Genomic DNA, 10,071 nt, shown 5'->3' on the forward strand with positions numbered 1-10,071 from the left:
CATTTAATTTCATTAAATTTTTATGAACCTTATCTTTGTTGCTAAAAACTGTCTTATTACCACTACAAACCATCATCTTAATTACGGCTTGAACCTGCAGGCTTAAACTGCATAGCCTAATCTTTACTAAGATCAATAGTGCTGATGAAGTGTGTTAATGAAAATGTGTTTTTAAGTGCAGTTATGCATCTGTTGTTTTGTTCCACTGATGATCCCACACCCGCGCTTTTGATCAATTATAGTCATGTGTTCATATGTGATGGAGTATCTGTAAGTCATACTTTAGGCTGTTAATGGTCTTCCTTCCAATGTGACCTTGCAACCACTCGCATGTAAAGTAACCAAAATGGGTTTGTTCCTCTCTGTGATTCAACAAGAACACACACGGGACACAACTGCACTTTGCATGCACATGGCTTGCCATGCACTCTGTGAAAAAACACAATGAAATACTGCAGACCTACTCCACACACACAAGCTGTTTCTGAATATTAAGACACACCAGAAAATATCCATCAAAAGAATGGTCCCGCTGGCTGAGGCCCCGACAGTGTGCCATTCAATACAATCAAAGATCTGAGTTACAATTCTACACAAGTGGGAAAGTCACTGCCACTTGAAAACTCAATAAAACCGTCCTGGCCTCTTCCTTGTGTAGCACTATTACTATGGTGAGAATTCATCCATCTTTTATACTCTCTTTATTCATGTTATATTGGTTGGAGGCAGCATTTCTCCCAGCTGACACTGGGTGAACGGTGGAGGTGCACAGGACAGGTAGCATTACATATTTATGCTATTACAATCTGAACAAACGCTTATCACACAAATTTCAATCGCTTTGGTTACTATTTGCTACAAGACTTGCCAAAAAATACTATGAGGGTATTTTGTTAGGAGGACGACGCATTCGTCTTTATCAGACCGTTTCCTGACTGCCGATTATTAGTCTGCAGGTCAGATTTGTTCAACAATTCAAAACTGGGGCTGTTCTCATTTACAGCAGTTTTATCAGCTATGTTTCCAACGCGAACACAAATATGTGAAAAAGACATAAATAAGTATAGCATTTAAAGCATTTCCAGACATCTATTAATCACAGTTTATACTGTCTGCATCGTCAACAATATAACCATTCCTTCACATGTAGCCTTAAAGGCTCATTTAACTTCTAAACTTGTTTTCCTGGAGTAAAACAGTTGTAAGGTGAATCAATACCTCCCAATCAGGCCCTAATGAAACACAAACGGCACCTAGCATACTCTAAAAGTGAATTAGGAACTTCAAATTGGTGGTAATTCAACTTGTTTATTGACGTGTAATTTTAGGGGAAAGAGTACAGAAACCTCATCTTAAAGTCTCAAGTAAGGTTTAAATGATGAGTCATCTTCTAATTCGCCTAGCTGCACACACCAATGCTCCAATGCAAAATGCTTGTAAACAATCATGAGGCACTCGAGGTGTCAGTGCCTTACACAAGAACAATGCAACACATGGATCAACCTGCCAGCCGCCGGACTGGAAGACGACCTGCTCCAGTCTATGCCAAACTGATTATTTCTTTGCCATTGCACCTGCTGTTGGATTGGCTTTATTAGGCAGAAAGTGAAGATATTGTCTTCAAAGTCTATGTGTTGGAAGCAGCAAAAATGTGGAGAGTAAAGATTTGAGTCAGTTTGATGAGAAACGCACACTGAAAGCCTGACGATTGGGTCAGAGTATCTTAAGAAAAATGTTATAATGGTGTGGTTGATTGGTGAACGTTCCGACTGTGAGAGAGATTACATTAATGCTGCGTACTCAGTTACTGTTTCCAAGGTTTTGGGCCCTATGAAAATGTTATTATGGTGAGAAATGCAGCAGTAGTTGAAGTGGAGAAAAATTCTAAGTCACTTCTCAAGGATTTGCTGGTAATGGTCTGAGGTGAAGGAAGTAGGTGACAGATGTGTCCACTGATGGTTCGGAGCAAAACAAAACAAAATGCCGTGCCATTGCAGGAACAGAAATCAGCAAACACCAAAACAATGTCACTTTGGATGAATGAGGTGAAGAGAAACTGTAATTCAGGAGGATTGTTGTTGTCTTCTGGGTAAAATGTGGGAGTCAAATAAAGCAGGGCCCACTGATCCGCTGACCTGGTCGCTCTGTTTTCTCAATCTGCCAAACTGAATCCCTTCTTTCTTTAGAACACCCCCTGCTTTCCTGTCCAAACTTTCCATTTCATCATGTCTTGTAAAGTTATTTAATTTCCCCCCACCAAAGCCCCTCATCCTCCCTCAGGCTGCCAGTAATTTGGTCACCTCAGCTGCATATTGTGTGGCAGTAATTATTTTACCTCCTGCAAAATTAAGTTTGAATGCTCAAGAGAAGCCTGTGATCTGCAGCTCAAACTTAGTACAACTTCTGTTGATGCTGGAGACTAGGAAAAAAAACTGAAACTTATGTGTCAAGACAGAAAACATGCTCTGAGTTCATTTCCTATTCTGCTTACTTGTGAAAAGTCTTTTTTTTTATTGATGCGTCTGAACTACAAATGAGGACGATCGGCCAGGAAATTGGTGTGAGTAAACCACAGGCCAGGAAATTACTGTTGGAGTAGTAGATGCACTACGAGCGAGTTAATGAACGTTTCATTTGACTCTACAAGCGCTTCCCAATCTCTGTTTAAAGCACTGCACTGATTCAATCCGTATAGCTGTGTTTAATAACTACACTCAAACAGACTACTGACAAAAGACGACAGGACGAGATCAATAACATGACCAGGAATGAATGATGAAATTGATGAAGTGATAACAGAAGTGTACAGTGGATGTTCGATGAATACAGAATGTGGGCAAGAGTTTGAATAGCATCACTGGCTGGTGAAGAAATGAGAAAAGAGATAACACATCACGGTGTACCTGTTACAAAAGCTTGTTTCTCCAGTTTTTAAATAGTCCATACTGTGGCACGTGGTAGCTTTAAGCATTTTCAGGCTATAGAATAGCACATAAATTAGAAATTCCAGTTTTGCCTTCGGATGCCTGTGGCTGGTATGCATCACTATTACTGTTGCCTGACATGTGAGGAATCCGACGTTCATTTTCTTTTGAAATTAAGAGTGTGGTTGTCTGCATCAATCACCTCCTCGCAGGGATGGCCAGTCATCTCTGACTACCAGACAGCTCTGATTTGGAGCGTCGATCAGATCAGCAATAAATTCAGCCTCCTAGTGATTTCCCCTCTGGCCAAACACCATATGTACCATTGTCTGCTGCTGAGGCGCTTCCTTCCCAGTATGCACTGGGCCAGTACAACTGTCTCAGCTACCAAGTATCTCCACACTCCACCGCCAGGGTTTAGTCAATGCATCCAACATGACATGACGACTGGTTACTTCAGTCAGTTAGTCGATCATTTCTGTTGAGAGTGGAGATCTCGAACAAACAGCCCCAGGCGGAGGGTCTGTTAAAGCTCCCGGGATCTCCTGTAGGAATTAGAGGGAACACATGAAAACACTAACTTTAAATTTTCAAAACAAGCAGCTACTGCAACTAATTTATTCACTGGGGATCACATTATTTCCGTGGGGTGGAGCAGTGGATATAACAATGAGATCCAAGCCTAGAGATTCACGATGCATCACTTACAGCCATACAGAGAGGGGAGAACGTGTAAAAACATGCATGCTAAAGGATACAGACATCATGTGGCCTGAGAAGTGACAGGCTTTTACAGACATTAGCCTGAAGAGAAACATTTCCCAACTAAATCTCAAAGTCAAGTCATTTGTTGCATTTCTCGATGCATCGAAATCGCAAGAGAAGCCACAAGTATAGTGCATGCGTTCTGGACATTTCGCTTTTTTGTAGCAGTGCATGTCTGTAAAAAAAAAACAGTTTTCTACAGTCCAGTGCAGACCTGGGAAAATACCTTGATGTTGGTTGAAGGGTCCTGCTTTTGTGGGTCGGAGACAATGGATGTATTTCGACAGCTTTTGACGTCACTATAATGTTTTAGCTAATTTAGTTGCCTTAGCCAAGGGGCAAAGAAAAAAGCTCCAAGGAAAAAAATGTTGGAAACCACTTATCTAATGCACAATAAATCTGCTAGAGTATAATAAACCGCAGCTTGGAAATCACACTAGCAAGCAGCTAATATGTTCTAAGTCATGGCTTGTTAACCAATCCAATGTACCTCTTCAGAAAATGAACACTGTGCCCCTGCATTTAAAACCATGAAAATCACAGAGTAATGTTAAAAACGGATCAATACAAAGCTCTCTGAAGTCCATCGGTTCCAAAACCTTGTTGAGTTTAATCAAAACACAGATTCCCTCTGCTTTAGATCTCCACCGGTATAAACTGTTTGCAGCTCCATAGATCAAATTAGTGTTTATCAGCAGGATGGCTACAAAAATGTAATTGAAAAAGTGTATTGGCCTATCCATATTTTTTTTCCTAAATGCAACTAGAGGTAATAAACATTTCCCTCTGAATTGCTTCATATAAAGCTGTGAATGTGCCTGATTACTACATTTCAGCTCACTGAAATAGCAGCAGTGATGTGTATTGCAGGACCTCAGTACTGCTGGAAAAAAAAAAAAAAAGAAAGAAAAACCTGGTATTACTTGCACACATGGCAGGGGACAAGAGCCTCATGCACAGCCTGAGGCCATCATTTGTCACATCATCAAACAGGAATGACGATGTCCCCATATGCTTGACAAACAGCCCAAGATCAAATTCACAAAAGATGAACCCAGTTCTTCCACGACTCACTGAAATAGCATGTTGGCTTCGTTACAGCCCTACTTTAGTGATTACAGGGGGTGACACCCTGAGAGAGGCAGCCATCACACCACTCTCCAATCCCGTCCTCCTACGAACACCCCCAGCCACCCACGTGTCCCCTACTCCTTCCTTCCCTTCCTTCTGTTACAGCCGCGGCGACTCGTCACTGACTGGAATTTAATCAGCCCTCATCCAAACAGAGATGTGGCCCCAAGCAACAATGGTTGAGTGGGGAATTTGTGAACGAGGAACATGGCCCGATTTCTAATTATCAAAGCTAGGGCAAGGCAGACAGAGCTAACATTGTTGTACTGGTCAACCTCACCCAGAGTGTGTGTGTGTGTGTGTGTGTGTGTGGTGTGTGTGTGTGTGTGTGTGTGAGAGCCTGCACATGCTCGTGTGAGAGAGATAGGGGAATGAAGAAGAAACTGCCAAGTGGGGAGAGGCCAAGGCCAGTCCATCTCGAAATGAACACAATGATAGAGGAAGAAATCAAACCAAGTGACTGGAACCGTTATCATATTTTCCATTTACCAGGCTATTATCTCACACAGAAACACAACATACAGGCCAGCAGAAGTAAATCAATGCCACAATCTCCATCATATTCATTACTAAGCGAGAGTCTGCCATGCCAGAGAGTCCTTCTGCCTCATTTGTTTTCTTTAGCCTCTCATGAAATCGTAATGGACAAAACCACATTGCCTCCGCACAACGATTTAAAATCCATATGAGATTTTTAAATACAGCAGGCCGTTTCTCCATTTCTGTCTCTGTGAAGCCTCTCATAAGTATGTATATTTCTCTTTTTTTGTAGAGACTAAAAGGATGGGAATTCCTCTTTCAGAAGCAATCAGAGCCCACAGCTTCTGAGGCACGTTCATTAGAAAGCATTTTGCTTTTCAACTTGTTTGCAGACTCTAGCCGTCTACCCACACAGACATACGAGAGAACACGACCACAACAAGAGAACAACCTGCACACTTTAATCAGAAAAATTAACATAAACATTTGAATAAACATGATAAAAGCAAATCTTCCCTCATGTAAATTCACCACAGTAATTGCACTGAATGAGATAATGGCACAACTCCATTTCCCCATTTGAATTTCACAACAGTCTATGGAATCTGTGAATTCTCCATCTCCGATGTGGGGGGCGTTCTGCTGACTGCCCCACAATCAAAATTCAATAAAATCTCCACCTCTCTTAAGACTTCCGCAGCCTCTCCATCATTGTGCGTGATGAATGTTCTCACTCTGCTGACAAATAAATTCTTCTGCTTGAGATCTTGTTTCATTTCCCTGCATTTGCATAACCTCAAGTAGATTGGGATCCCATTGCTTAAATAGGACCATCAGGCTGCCTGCTGTCGATGCATAAGATGACACCGCACCGTGACATTGTTGCAGTCAATCACAGAGCTGGATGTGATCAGACTGCGGATGTGTGTGAGTAGTTGGTTAAGGATAAACCCCCACCGCCCCCGTTAGTTAGCATCAGGAATAGAAGGTCAGTTGTACCAATTAGTGTTTTTTTTTTTTTCAAGCACAAGGTCTTTTAATCATCAGGCAGCTACTAGTCAGAGCTGAAGAACCATCAGAAAGTAGTCCACTTCAGTTCGAGACTGGAGTTGTAAAACTGGAAAGATGCAATTAATCAAAGCCAGTATGGTTCAGCAGTATTTCTATTGAGGAAAAAGGGCAGCATGTACGCTGTTTCAAACACAAAAAAAAGGAGCATTTAATTACTCCCTTGAACACTGCAACCATATTTGACACAAGGTGTTTAGAATATTAACAGTGCACGGTGCAACAGCTGCTGCGCAGCGGTGCTAGACAGCCAAACTCAGACCGACCAGAGATCATGTGCCCGGGGACGCTGCCATGCAATCTGAGAAGACTGTGGAAGACTTGCATCATTATCATGACAATGACCTCAAAAGCTATGTTTCCACTTAACTTAATTAAAAGACAATGGTAAATGGAGTTTTCTTATATACTGCTTCTCCACTGATTTAACAGTTCCCAAAGCACTTTAAGTGTTGTTGACATTCACAAATCTTGCTCAAGGATGTCCAACTAAGGAGAGATGGGGGATTGAACCTACACCCATCTGAGTTAGACACCACCAATCAACCACCCCAATCAGCCAAAGCCAGCCAACCAAACAGGAAGGTATTCAGGAAGCCTAAAGGAATACATGAGAGCTTGGAAACAACTGATAACTCCCACAATCCTGCAGATGCAGTCGTCTCTGGCACTTCAGAAGCTTTTAAAACTCAAACAATATTTCCAGTACTGAACTGTGAATTATGGTTTTGTAGAATGCTTTGACTGTTTTTGCTTTCGACTCAACAAACCTTATTGACATTTTTGTTTCGTCAACACAAACATTTGCTGCCAGGAACACTCCCACATCAGACAACTGCATTCAGCAAGTTTTACACACCTAATTGAAGGCGTACATACACGTAGCTCACTCTCCCTTATTGTTTGGCAACCATCCTGGCCACGGAGCGAAGGTAACAGTGTTTGACCAAAAGCTGTCTTCAGACAGATCAGACCTTATCTTTTCAAGAGACGACCTGAATTGTGTGCAGAAACCATGTTAGGGACAATAAACTGCTGTATTTACAATCACCTGACAGCTTTAATATTCCTGAGCTCTCACAATAAGCATCATGTTTTATTCGAGCTTGATGGCACAACAATACTGTTTAATCAATTTCAATCAGTAATAGTGAGAAAATTAAGTTTATGGGTATATACAGTAACTGCGAGAAACAAGTATGCATGATCAATGGGAACCAATTCATTGCAGTCATCTTGACCTTCATACTTTATTCACTCAGCAGCATTTCCTGTAAATTCCAGTTTGCCGACATAAAGTACATTTGAGAATTTGAGCATGAAGCCCCGTCCCTTGGTGGAGGCCATGCCAGAGATTTTCCGTTTATGCTTGCTGCAAGCTAAAACAACAAAGTCAAAACAACAAGCCCAAAAATATCCAGAGCAGGAAAATATATTTGGTGTAGAGTACAGTTCTTATGTCCACCCTCAACAACAATGCTGAGATCCATTTCTCCTCCAGAGATCAGTGGGGAGGCGGCCAGAGAGCTTCAAGAGCTCCAGCAAGGGAAAATCTGAGCTCGGCAACATGTCTTCTCCCCTATTTTTTTTCTTTTAGTATCTGATAACAAATCATGATAAAACAGACAACTATATTTTTCCATTTACTCAAAAAAACCCATCCACCCACCCTTTAAAAACCTCTGATCAATACAAACTTTATACTTCTGGTGCTGGAGTTAAGCAATATATGTTGTTTATACACACACTATTTTTCTGCATTTGTGCATTTTTTATTTATTTTTTCAGTAAGCAGTAACATGTGACACTTCCAAACTCAAGGTCAATTTCCCTGCGGGAACAATAAACCCTGTCCTAACTCATCTTGTGTCTGTCTTGTCTCACGTATCAGTTAATGCTGAATACATGGGACGCAATCTGACTGTTACAAAAGTTCTATTTTCCAGAAATGAAAGAAAGGCAGGCTTGATTATCCATAGTAGATGGTCAAGGCAGCTCCATGCCACAAGTCATAATGGAAATCGTTTATTAGATTTTAGATTAATCTAACTTCAGAAACATATTTCAATAATTTCCTCGAAGGATAATCAAGTATTTCTTCATACTAACAGTTGACACTTCTGAGTCTCAGACAAATGTGTAATAGACTATGAGTAATTCAATCTTGAAAACGTCTGACTGTGCATATTTGAATGTATAAAAGTGGGGACGGTAAAGTTCATGTGAATTTCCGTGTCATCGTGTCCACCAAATTAACCCGATTGTACAACCTTGGACTCTGTCAGCACAAACCTGCATTAGTTAACCTCTAATTACTAGAGTACATCCTATTCAAAGGCTAATACATCCATTAGTAACGCTCCAGATATGGATCGTAAAGTCGGGAGCCACGTACTGTGTCTAAAATAAGGAGAACCATCAGACATCCTCCTTATTTACATGATGGGGTGAACGTTCAGTCAGTCAGTGTTCAGAGGTCAGACAGGATATTCAGAGAAGTCATCACAATCCTCTTCCTCACACACAGCCCCACACTTGGCTCTCTCTCTTCAGCACTCTCCTCGCTCGCATTGTGTCATTCATACTCTCTCTCCACTTAAAATGCCCATTAAGCTCTATAATACTGGCTAACATCCAATCTGCTGCACCGAAAGAAGGATTTGAACACTAGACCACAGCAGGACTGAGCTTACATTCAAGGAACGTGTCATAACTATTTCCATTACACTAGAAAGGGGACTGGCTGCCCTTTTTATATTATTATTACAAGCACAAATAAAGCCTGTGCAATTTTCTAACCGTGATCATGAAGTTATTTAGTTCAAATAATGACTATTATGATCATCAAAATCTATGAAAGACTCAAGGTGAGTAAATATTCAATTACATGCTTCACAGGTGTGTGGGTGACACAAGCTTGCATTCGAAAATAATCAATGTATATTTCATGTTAGTCTCCTCAATATCATTTGCTGCAAAGACGGACAATTAATACTGCAATAGCAGATTTATTTCCGTTTAAATCTTCGCTTACATTGCTAAACACTGTGCTGTGCTAATGAATAGATGACCTGCTCTGATACCTGACAAGAGGTGCACCTTTTCATCAAAACATGAAGGTTAATGAAAGCAGAGTGACAAGATGATGGAGGAGAAAGTCAATCAAATTTCCTGCAGCAAACATGTAACTGACTGCAGATATTACAGAAAGAAGAAAACGTACAGGGAAGCACACAATGCCAGCTTATGTAGAAGCCACACACACCCTGTGACCTTATGTTCCACGTACGTAAACATTTCCATCACAGGGGGAGCCGCCTATAGAATTGCACAAGAAGAAATACAACAACAACAAAGGTACCCAATCGCAGACTACAGCTAAAGAAAACACTGCTTTCTTCCCAGATTTCATCTTGTACATATTTCAGCTCAGATATTGTTTGATACCAGAAAGCCACTTGCACTTTGCTGGGCCATTACCTGACGTCACCAGGAGGAAAACAACAGAGGGGAAACACAGCCGTCCAACCTGTCACAGAGTGAAACTAAGATTAAGATAGCAGGTGAACAGTAACAGCAGTTGTTTCACAGTGATGGAGTGTTACGGCCCCTGTGCATGTGTGTGTGGTCTTATTTCACAAGACTTTTTTAGAGATGGTTGGACATATAAGGAGGAGGAAGAACACTAAGATTTGAATTTAAA

The sequence above is a fragment of the Salarias fasciatus genome, chromosome 14 (genome assembly GCF_902148845.1).
Source record: "Salarias fasciatus chromosome 14, fSalaFa1.1, whole genome shotgun sequence".
Classification (NCBI taxonomy): Eukaryota; Metazoa; Chordata; class Actinopteri; order Blenniiformes; family Blenniidae; genus Salarias; species Salarias fasciatus.